Below are 12,091 nucleotides of genomic sequence, written 5' to 3' on the forward strand. Positions count from 1 at the left end.
CTAATCCATCTACAACATCCTCCTCCTTCTAAACTATCTACAACCTCCTTTTTCTCTAAACCATCTACAACAACCTTCCTTCTTCTGAAACATTGACAACAACCCTCTTATAACCATTTGCTAACACCCTCCTCCTTCTATAAACCATTTCCATAACATCCTCCTCCTTCTCTAAACCATCTATAATATCCTCCTCCTCCTATAAACCACCTAGGCACCTCTCCTCCTATAAACCATCTACAAACCTCCTCTTCTATAACCATTTGTAACCTCCCCTCGTATAAACCATCTACAACCTCCTCTTTTCTATAAATCATCGATAACAACCTCCTTTTTTCTATAAACCATCTACAACCTCCTCCTTCTATAAATCATCGACAATCTCTATAAACCATCTACAACCTCCTCCTTCTATAAACCATCTACAACCTTCCTTTCCTTCTCTACAACAACCTGTTTTTCTATAAAACATCTACATCAAACTCCTCCTTAAACCATCTACAACCTCCTCCTTCTATAAACCATTTACAACCTCTCCTTCTATAAACCATCTACAACATCCTCCTCCTTCTATAAACCATCTACAACAACCTTCTCTCTCCTCCTAACCTCTTCCTATAAACCATCTACAACAACCTCCTCCTTCTATAAACCATCTACAACCTCCCTCCTTCTATAAACCATCTACAACTCCTTCTATAAACCATCTACAACATCCTTCTATAAACAATCTACAACAACCTCCTCCTTCTCTAAACCATCTAAACCTCCTCCTTTCTATAAACCATCTCCATAACCTCTCCTTTCTATAAACTATCTACAACATCTCCTTCTATAAACCATCTACAACAACTCTAAACCTCAATAACCTCCTTCTATAAACCATCTACAACCTCCTCTCTATAAACCATCTACAACATCCTCCTCCTTCTATAAACACCCTAACAACCCCCTCCTCCTTCTCTAAACCATCTACAACAACCTCCTTCTATAAACATCTACAACACTCCTCCTTCTATAAAACCACCTCCTCATAAATCTCTCCATAACATCATCCTCCTTCTATAAACCATTTACAACAACCTCCTCATTCTATAAACCATCTAACAACAACCTCCTCCTTCTATAAACCATCTACAACAATCCTAAACCATCTACAACATCCTCCTTCTCTAAACCATCTACAACAACCTCCTCCTCCTATAAACCACCTACAACCTCCTTCTATAAACCATCTACAACCTCCTCTCCTATAAACCATCTACAACAACCTCCTTCTTCTATAAACCATCTGCAACCTCCTCCTTCTATAAACCATCTACAACATCCTCCCTTCTTCTAAACCATCTACAACAACCTCCTCCTCCTATAAACCACCTACAACCTCCTTCTATAAACCATCTACAACCTCCTTCCTATAAACCATCTATAACAACCTCCTCCTTCTCTAATCCATCTACAACATCCTCCTCCTTCTATAAACCATCTACAATAACCTCCTCCTCCTTCTATAAACCATCTACATCCTCCTCCTCCTTCTCTAAACCATCTACAACCTCCTCCTCCTTACTCTAATCCATCTACAACATCCTCCTCCTTCTCTAAACCATCTACAGCCTCCTCCTTCTCTAAACCATCTACAACAACCTCCTTCCTTCTTTCTAAACCATCTACAACAACCCCCTCCTTCTATAAACCATCTACAATAACCTTCCTCCTTCTATAAACCATCTCCATAAGCATCCTCCTCCTTCTCTAAACCATCTACTAACATCCTCCTCCTCCTATAAACCACCTACAACCTCCTCCTCCTATAAACCATCTACAACCTCCTCCTTCTATAAACCATCTACAACCTCCTCCTCGTATAAACCATCTACAACCTCCTTCTATAAATCATCGACAACAACCTCCTTCTTCTATAAACCATCTACAATCCTCTCCTTCTCTAATCCATCTACAACAACCTCCTCCTTCTATAAACCATCTAAAACCTCCTCCTTCTATAAACCATCTACATCAAACTCCTCTTCTATAAACCATCTACAACCTCCTCCTTCTATAAACCATTTACAACCTCCTCCTTCTATAAACCATTTACAACCTCCTCCTTCTATAAAACATCGACAACAGCCTCTTCTTCTATAAACCATCTAAAACCTCCTCCTTCTATAAACCATCTACATCAAACTCCTCCTTCTATAAACCATCTACAACCTCCTCCTTCTATAAACCATTTACAACCTCCTCCTTCTATAAACCATCTACAACATCCTCCTCCTTCTATAAACCATCTACAATAACCTCCTCCTCCTTCTCTAAACCATCTACAACAACCTCCTCCTTCTATAAACCATCTACAACAACCTCCTCCTTCTATAAACCATCTACAACCTCCTCCTCCTTCTATAAACCATCTACAACCTCCTCCTTCTATAAAACCATCTACAACATCCTTCTCCTTCTATAAACCATCTACAACAACCTCCTCCTCCTTCTCTAAACCATCTACAACAACCCCTCCTTCTATAAACCATCTACAACCTCCTCCTTCTATAAACCATCTACAACATCCTCCTCCTTCTATAAACCATCTACAACAACCCCCTCCTCCTTCTAAACCATCTACAACAACCTCCTCCTTCTATAAACCATCTACAACACTCCTCCTTCTATAAACCATCTATAACCTCTCCTTCTATAAATCATCTACAACATCCTCCTCCTTCTATAAACCATTTACAACAACCACCTCCTCATTCTCTAAACCATCTACAACAACCTCCTTCTTCTATAAACCATCTACAACAACCTCCTCCTTCTATAAACCATCTACAACATCCTCCTCCTTCTCTAAACCATCTACAACAACCTCCTCCTCCTATAAACCACCTACAACCTCCTTCTATAAACCATCTACAACCTCCTCCTCTATAAACCATCTACAACAACCTCCTCTTCTATAGACCATCTACAACCTCCTCCTTCTATAAACCATCTACAACCTCCTCCTTCTCTAATCCATCTACAACATCCTCCTCCTTCTATAAACCATCTACAACAACCTCCTCCTCCTTCTATAAAACCATCTACAGCCTCCTCCTCCTTCTCTAAACCATCTACAGCCTCCTCCCTCCTTCTCTAATCCATCTACAACATCCCTCCTTTCTAAACATCCATAGCCTCCTCCTTCTCTAAACCAAATCTGCATAACAATCCTTCTTCTAAACCATCTACAACAACCCTCCTTCTATAAACCATCTACAACAACCTCCTCCTTCTATAAACCATCTACAACATCCTCCTCCTTCTCTAAACCATCTACAACATCCTCCTCCTATAAACCACCTACAACCTCCTCCTCCTATAAACCATCTACATAACCTCCTCCTTCTATAAACCATCTACAACCTCCTCCTCATATAAACCATCTACAACCTCCTTCTATAAATCATCGACAACAACCTCCTTCTTCTATAAACCATCTACAACCTCCTTCCTTTCTAATCCATCTATAATAACCCTCCTTCTATAAACCATCTACAACCTCCTCCTTCTATAAATCATCTACAACATCCTCCTCCTTCTATAAACCATTTACAACAACCACCTCCTCATTCTCTAAACCATCTACAACAACCTCCTCCTTCTATAAACCATCTACAACAACCTCCTCCTTCTATAAACCATCTACAACATCCTCCTCCTTCTCTAAACCATCTACAACAACCTCCTCCTCCTATAAACCACCTACAACCTCCTTCTATAAACCATCTACAACCTCCTCCTCCTATAAACCATCTACAACAACCTCCTTCTTCTATAAACCATCTACAACCTCCTCCTTCTATAAACCATCTACAACCTCCTCCTTCTCTAATTCATCTACAACATCCTCCTCCTTCTATAAACCATCTACAACAACCTCCTCCTCCTTCTCTAAACCATCTACAACCTCCTCATCTTCTCTAAACCATCTACAACCTCCTCTTCCTTCTCTAATCCATCTACAACATCCTCCTCCTTCTCTAAACACCTACAACCCTCTCCTTCTCTAAACCATCTACAATAACCTCCTCCTCCTTCTCTAAACCATCTACAACAACCTCCTTCTATAAACCATCTACAACAACCTCCTCCTTCTATAAACCATCTACAACATCCTCTCCTTCTCTAAACCATCTGCAACATCCTCTCTCCTATAAACCACCTACAACCTCCTCCTTCTATAAACCATCTACAACCTCCTCTTCTATAAACCATCTACAACCTCCTCTCATATAAACCATCTACAACCTCCTTCTATAAATCATCGACAACAACTCCTTCTTCTATAAACCATCTACAACCTCCTCCTTCTCTAATCCATCTACAACAACCTCCTCCTTCTATAAACCATCTAAAATCTCCTCCTTCTATAAACCATCTACATCAAACTCCTCCTTCTATAAACCATCTACAACCTCCTCCTTCTATAAACCATTTACAACCTCCTCCTTCTATAAACCATTTACAACCTCCTCCTTCTATAAAACATCGACAACAGCCTCCTTCTTCTATAAACCATCTACAATCTCCTCCTTCTATAAACCATCTACAACCTCCTCCTCCTTTCTTAACCATCTACAACATCCTCCTCCTTCTATAAACCATCTACAACATCCTCCTCCTTCTATAAACCATCTACAACCTCCTCTTTCTATAAACAATCTACAACAACCTCCTCCTTCTATAAACCATCTACAACCTCCTCATCCTATAAACCATCTACAATCCCTCCTCCTTCTATAAACCATCTACAACATCCTCCCTTCTATAAACCATCTAAAACAACCTTCTCCTCCTTCTCTAAACCATCTACAACAACCTCCTTCTATAAACCATCTACAACCTCCTCATTCTCTAAACCATCTACAACCTCCTCCTTCTATAAACCATCTACAACCTCCTCCTTCTATAAACCATCTACAACATCCTCCTCCTTCTATAAACCATCTACAACAACCTCCTCCTCCTTCTCTAAACCATCTAAAACAACCTGCTCCTTCTATAAACCATCTACAACAACCTCCTCCTTCTATAAACCGTCTACAACATCCTCCTCCTTCTTTAAACCATCTACAACATCCTCCTTCTATAAACCATCTACAACCTCCTCCTCCTTCTATAAACCATCTACAACAACCTCCTCCTTCTATAAACCATCTACAACCTCCTCCTCCTTCTATAAACCATCTACAACCTCCTCCTTCTCTAATCCATCTACAACATCCTCCTCCTCCTATAAACCACCTACAACCTCCTCCTTCTATAAACCATCTACAACAACCTCCTCCTCCTTCTATAAACCATCTACAACCTCCTCCTCCTTCTCTAAACCATCTACAACCTCCTCCTCCTTCTCTAATCCATCTACAACATCCTCCTCCTCTAAACCATCTACAACCTCCTCCTTCTCTTCTAAACCATCTACAACAACCTCCTCCTCCTTCTCTAAAAACCATCTACAACAACCCCCCACCTTCTATAAAACCATCTACAACAACCTCTCCTTCTATAAACCATCTACAAACATCCTCCTCCTTCTCTAAACCATCTACAACATCCTCCTCCTCCTATAAACCACCTACAACCTCCTCCTCCTATAAACCATCTACAACTCCTCCTTCTATAAACCATCTACAACCTCCTCCTCATATAAACCATCTACAACCTCCTTCTATAAATCATCGACAACAACCTTCTTCTATAAACCATCTACAACCTCCTCCTTCTCTAATCCATCTACAACAACCCCTCCTCCTTCTATAAACCATCTAAAATCTCCTCCTTCTATAAACCATCTACATCAAACTCCTCCTTCTATAAACCATCTACAACCTCCTCCTTCTATAAACCATTTACAACCTCCTCCTTCTATAAACCATTTACAACCTCCTCCTTCTATAAAACATCGACAACAGCCTCCTTCTTCTATAAACCATCTACAACCTCCTCCTTCTATAAACCATTTACAACCCTCCCTTCTATAAACCATTTACAACCTCCTCCTTCTATAAACCATCTACAACATCCTCCTCCTTCTATAAACCATCTACAACCTCCTTTCTATAAAATCTACAACAACTCCTCCTTCTATAAACCATCTACAACCTCCTCATCCTATAAACCATCTACAACCTCCTATCTATAAACCATCTACAACATCCTCCCCTTCTATAAACCATCTAAAACAACCTTTTCTCCTCTCTAAACCATCTACAACAACCTCCTCCTTCTATAAACCATCTACAACCTCCTCATTCTCTAAACCATCTACAACCTCCCTCCTTCTATAAACCATCTACAACCTCCTCCTTCTATAAACCATCTACAACATCCCTCCTCCTTCTATAAACCATCTACAATAACCTCCTCCTCCTTCTAAACCATCTAAACAACCTGTTCCTTCTATAAACCATCTACTACAACCTCCTTCCTATAAACTGTCTACAACATCCTCCTCCTTCTTTAAACCATCTACAACATCCTCCTTCTATAAACCATCTACAACCTCCTCCCTTCTATAAACCATCTACAATAACCTCCTCCTTCTATAAACCATCTATAACCTCCTCCTCCTTCTATAAACCATCTGTAACCTCTTCCTTCTCTAATCCATCTACAACATCCTCCTCCTCCTATAAACCACTCCATAACCTCCTCCTCCTATAAACCATCTACAACCTCCTCCTTCTATAAACCATCTACAACAACCTCCTCCTCCTTCTATAAACCATCTACAACCTCCTCCTTCTATAAACCATCTACAACATCCTCCTCCTTCTATAAACCATCTACAACAACCTCCTCCTCCTTCTCTAAACCATCTAAAACAACCTGTTCCTTCTATAAACCATCTACAACAACCTCCTCCTTCTATAAACCGTTTACAACATCCTCCTCCTTCTTTAAACCATCTACAACATCCTCCTTCTATAAACCATCTACAACCTCCTCCTCCTTCTATAAACCATCTACAACAACCTCCTCCTTCTATAAACCATCTACAACCTCCTCCTCTTCTATAAACCATCTACAACCTCCTCCTTCTCTAATCCATCTACAACATCCTCCTTCCTATAAACCATCTACAACCTCCTCCTTCTATAAACCATCTACAACAACCTCCTCCTCCTTCTATAAAACCATCTACAACCTCCTCCTCCTTCTAAACCATCTACAACCTCCTTCCTTCTCTAATCCATCTACAACATCCTCCTCTTCTCTAAACCATCTACAACCTCCTCCTTCTCTAAACCATCTACAACAACCTCCTCCTCCTTCTCTAAACCATCTACAACAACCCCACCTTCTATAAACCATCTACAACAATCCCTCCTCCTTCTATAAACCATCTACAACATCCTCCTCCTTCTCTAAACCATCTACAACATCCTCCTTCTCCTATAAACCACCTACAACCTCCTCCACCTATAAACCATCTACAACCTCCTCCTTCTATAAACCATCTATAACCTCCTCCTCATATAAACCATCTACAACCTCCTTCTATAAATCATCGACAACAACCTCCTTCTTCTATAAACCATCTACAACCTCCTCCTTCTCTAATCCATCTACAACAACCTCCTTCTATAAACCATCTAAAATCTCCTCCTTCTATAAACCATCTACATCAAACTCCTCCTTCTATAAACCATCTACAACCTCCTCCTTCTATAAAACCATTTACAACCTCCTCCTTCTATAAACCATTTACAACCTCCTCCTTCTATAAACATCGACAACAGCCTCCTTCTTCTATAAACCATCTACAACCTCCTCCTTCTATAAACCATTTACAACCTCCTCCTTCTATAAACCATTTACAACCTCCTCCTTCTATAAACCATCTACAACATCCTCCTCCTTCTATAAACCATCTACAACCTCCTCTTTCTATAAACATCTACAACAACCTCCTCTTCTATAAAATCTACAACCTCCTCATCCTATAAACCATCTACAACCTCCTCCTTCTATAAACCATCTACAACATCCCCCCTTCTATAAACCATCTAAAACAACCTTCTCCTCCTTCTCTAAACCATCTACAACAATCCTTCCTTCTATAAACCATCCATAACCTCCTCATTCTCGAAACCATCTACAACCTCCTCCTCCTTCTATAAACCATCTACAACCTCCTCCTTCTATAAACCATCTACAACATCCTCCTCCTTCTATAAACCATCTACAACAACCTCCTCCTCCTTCTCTAAACCATCTAAAACAACCTGCTCCTTCTATAAACCATCTACTACAACATCCTCCTTCTATAAACCATCTACAACCTCCTCCTCCTTCTATAAACCATCTACAACAACCTCCTCCTTCTATAAACCATCTACAACCTCCTCCTCCTTCTATAAACCATCTGTAACCTCCTCCTTCATAATCCATCTACAACATCCTCCTCCTCCTATAAACCACCTACAACCTCCCTATAAACCATCTACAACTCCTCTTCTCTAAACCATCTACAACATCCTCCTCCTTCCTTCTATAAACCATCTACAACATCCTCCTTCTATAAACCATCTACAACCTCCTCCTCCTTCTATAAACCATCTACAACCTCCTCCTTCTATAAACCATCTACAACATCCTCCTCCTTCTATAAACCATCTACAACAACCTCCTCCTTCTCTAAACCATCTACAACAACCCTCCTTCTATAAACCATCTACAACATCCTCCTCCTTCTATAAACCATCTACAACAACCTCCTCCTTCTCTAAACCATCTAAACAACCTGCTCCTTCTATAAACCATCTACAACAACCTCCTCCTTCCATAAACCGTCTACAACATCCTCCTTCTTTAAACCATCTACAACATCCTCCTTCTATAAACCATCTACAACCTCCTCCTCCTTCTATAAACCATCTACAACAACCTCCTCCTTCTATAAACCATCTACAACCTCCTCCTCCTTCTATAAACCATCTACAACCTCCTCCTTCTCTAATCCATCTACAACATCCTCCTCCTCCTATAAACCACCTACAACCTCCTCCTTCCTATAAACCATCTACAACAACCTCCTCCTCCTTCTATAAACCATCTACAACCTCCTCCTCCTTCTCTAAACCATCTACAACCTCCTCCTCCTTCTCTAATCCATCTACAACATCCTCCTCCTTCTCTAAACCATCTACAACCTCCTCCTTCTCTAAACCATCTACAACAACCTCCTCCTCCTTCTCCTAAACCATCTACAACAACCCCTCCTTCTATAAACCATCTACAACAACCTCCTCCTTATAAACCATCTACAATATCCTCCTCCTTCTCTAAACCATCTACAACATCCTCCTCCTCCTATAAACCACCTACAACCTCCTCCTCCTATAAACCATCTACAACCTCCTCCTATAAACCATCTACAACCTCCTCCTCATATAAACCATCTACAACCTCCTTCTATAAATCATCGACAACAACCTCCTTCTTCTATAAACCATCTACAACCTCCTCCTTCTAATCCATCTACAACAACCTCCTCCTTCTATAAACCATCTAAAATCTCCTCCTTCTATAAACCATCTACATCAAACTCCTCCTTCTATAAACCATCTACAACCTCCTCCTTCTATAAACCATTTACAACCTCCTCCTTCTATAAACCATTTACAACCTCCTTCTATAAAACATCGACAACAGCCTCCTTCTTCTATAAACCATCTACAATCTCCTCCTTCTATAAACCATCTACAACCTCCTCCTTCTCTTAACCATCTACAACATCCTCCTCCTTCTATAAACCATCTACAACATCCTCCTCCTTCTATAAACCATCTAGCCTCCTCTTTCTATAAACACCTACAACAACCTCCTCCTTCTATAAACCATCTACAACCTCCTCATCCTATAAACCATCTATAACTCTCCTTCTATAAACCATCTACAACATCCTCCCCTTCTATAAACCATCTAAAACAACCTTCTCCTCCTTCTAAACCATCTACAACAACCTCCTCCTTCTATAAACCATCTACAACCTCCTCATTCTCTAAACCATCTACAACCTCCTCCTCCTTCTATAAACCATCTACAACCTCCTCCTTCTATAAACCATCTACAACATCCTCCTCCTTCTATAAACCATCTACAACAACCTCCTCCTCCTTCTCTAAACCATCTAAAACAACCTGCTCCTTCTATAAACCATCTACTACAACCTCCTCCTTCTATAAACCGTCTACAACATCCTCCCTCTTCTTAAACCATCTACAACATCCTCCTTCTATAAACCATCTACAACCTCCTCCTCCTTCTATAAACCATCTACAACAACCTCCTCCTTCTATAAACCATCTACAACCTCCTCCTCCTTCTATAAACCATCTCTCTCTAATCCATCTACAACATCCTCCTCCTCCTATAAACCACCTACAACCTCCTCCTCCTATAAACCATCTACAACCTCCTCCTTCTATAAACCATCTACAACATCCTCCTCCTTCTATAAACCATCTACAACATCCTCCTTCTAAAACCATCTACAACCTCCTCCTCCTTCTATAAACCATCTACAACCTCCTCCTTCTATAAACCATCTACAACATCCTCCTCCTTCTATAAACCATCTACAACAACCTCCTCCTCCTTCTATAAAACCATCTACAACAACCCCTTCTTCTATAAACCATCTACAACAACCTCCTCCTTCTATAAACCATCTACAACATCCTCCTCTTCTCTAAACCATCTACAACATCCTCCTCCTATAAACCACCTACAACCTCCTCCTCCTATAAACCATCTACAACCTCCTCCTTCTATAAACCATCTACAACCTCCTCCTCATATAAACCATCTACAACCTCCTTCTATAAATCATCGACAACAACCTCCTTCTTCTATAAACCATCTACAACCTCCTCCTTCTCTAATCCATCTACAACAACCTCCTCCTTCTATAAACCATCTAAAATCTCCTCCTTCTATAAACCATCTACATCAAACTCCTCCTTCTATAAACCATCTACAACCTCCTCCTTCTATAAACCATTTACAACCTCCTCCTTCTATAAACCATTTACAACCTCCTCCTTCTATAAAACATCGACAACAGCCTCCTTCTTCTATAAACCATCTACAATCTCCTCCTTCTATAAACCATCTACAACTCCCTCCTCCTCCTTCTCTAATCCATCTACAACAACCTCCTCCTTATAAACCATCTATAACATCCTCCTCCTTCTTTAAACCATCTACAACATCCTCCTTCTATAAACCATCTACAACCTCCTCCTCCTTCTATAAACCATCTACAACAACCTCCTCCTTCTATAAACCATCTACAACCTCCTCCTCCTTCTATAAACCATCTACAACCTCCTCCTTCTCTAATCCATCTACAACATCCTCCTCCTCCTATAAACCACCTACAACCTCCTCCTCTATAAACCATCTACAACAACCTCCTCCTCCTTCTATAAACCATCTACAACCTCCTCCTCCTTCTCTAAACCATCTACAACCTCCTCCTCCTTCTCTAATCCATCTACAACATCCTTCCTTCTCTAAACCATCTACACCTCCTCCTTCTCTAAACCATCTACAACAACCTCCTCCTCCTTCTCTAAAATCTACAACAACCCCTCCTTCTATAAACCATCTACAACAACCTCCTCCTTCTATAAACCATCTACAACATCCTCCTCCTTCTCTAAACCATCTACAACATCCTCCTCCTCCTATAAACCACCTACAACCTCCTCCTCCTATAAACCATCTACAACCTCCTCCTTCTATAAACCATCTACAACCTCCTCCTCCTATAAACCATCTACAACCTCCTTCTATAAATCATCGACAACAACCTCCTCCTTCTATAAACCATCTACAACCTCCTCCTTCTCTAATCCATCTACAACAACCTCCTCCTTCTATAAACCATCTAAAACCTCCTCCTTCTATAAACCATCTACATCAAACTCCTCCTTCTATAAACCATCTACAACCTCCTCCTTCTATAAACCATTTACAACCTCCTCCTTCTATAAACCATTTACAACCTCCTCCTTCTATAAACCATCGA

At 40.5% G+C, this 12,091-nt stretch overlaps 1 long non-coding RNA gene across 3 annotated transcripts in view; it reads right to left on the bottom strand.

The window, feature by feature from the left end:
* The window catches only part of LOC127915673 (uncharacterized), a 29,832-nt gene extending 18,267 nt beyond the window's left edge, over nucleotides 1-11,565 (bottom strand). The window contains exon 1 of one of the 3 annotated variants that reach the window (XR_008091569.1): nucleotides 11,502-11,565. This is a non-coding gene — a long non-coding RNA (uncharacterized LOC127915673). Of the gene's footprint in view, nucleotides 1-5,359; nucleotides 5,424-9,116; nucleotides 9,225-11,501 lie in introns of those variants that run through there. The other 2 variants (XR_008091567.1, XR_008091568.1) reach the window with 2 other exon arrangements.
* Nucleotides 11,566-12,091: the final 526 nt, after the last annotated feature.

Source organism: Oncorhynchus keta, chromosome 35 (genome assembly GCF_023373465.1).
Source record: "Oncorhynchus keta strain PuntledgeMale-10-30-2019 chromosome 35, Oket_V2, whole genome shotgun sequence".
Lineage (NCBI taxonomy): Eukaryota > Metazoa > Chordata > Actinopteri > Salmoniformes > Salmonidae > Oncorhynchus > Oncorhynchus keta.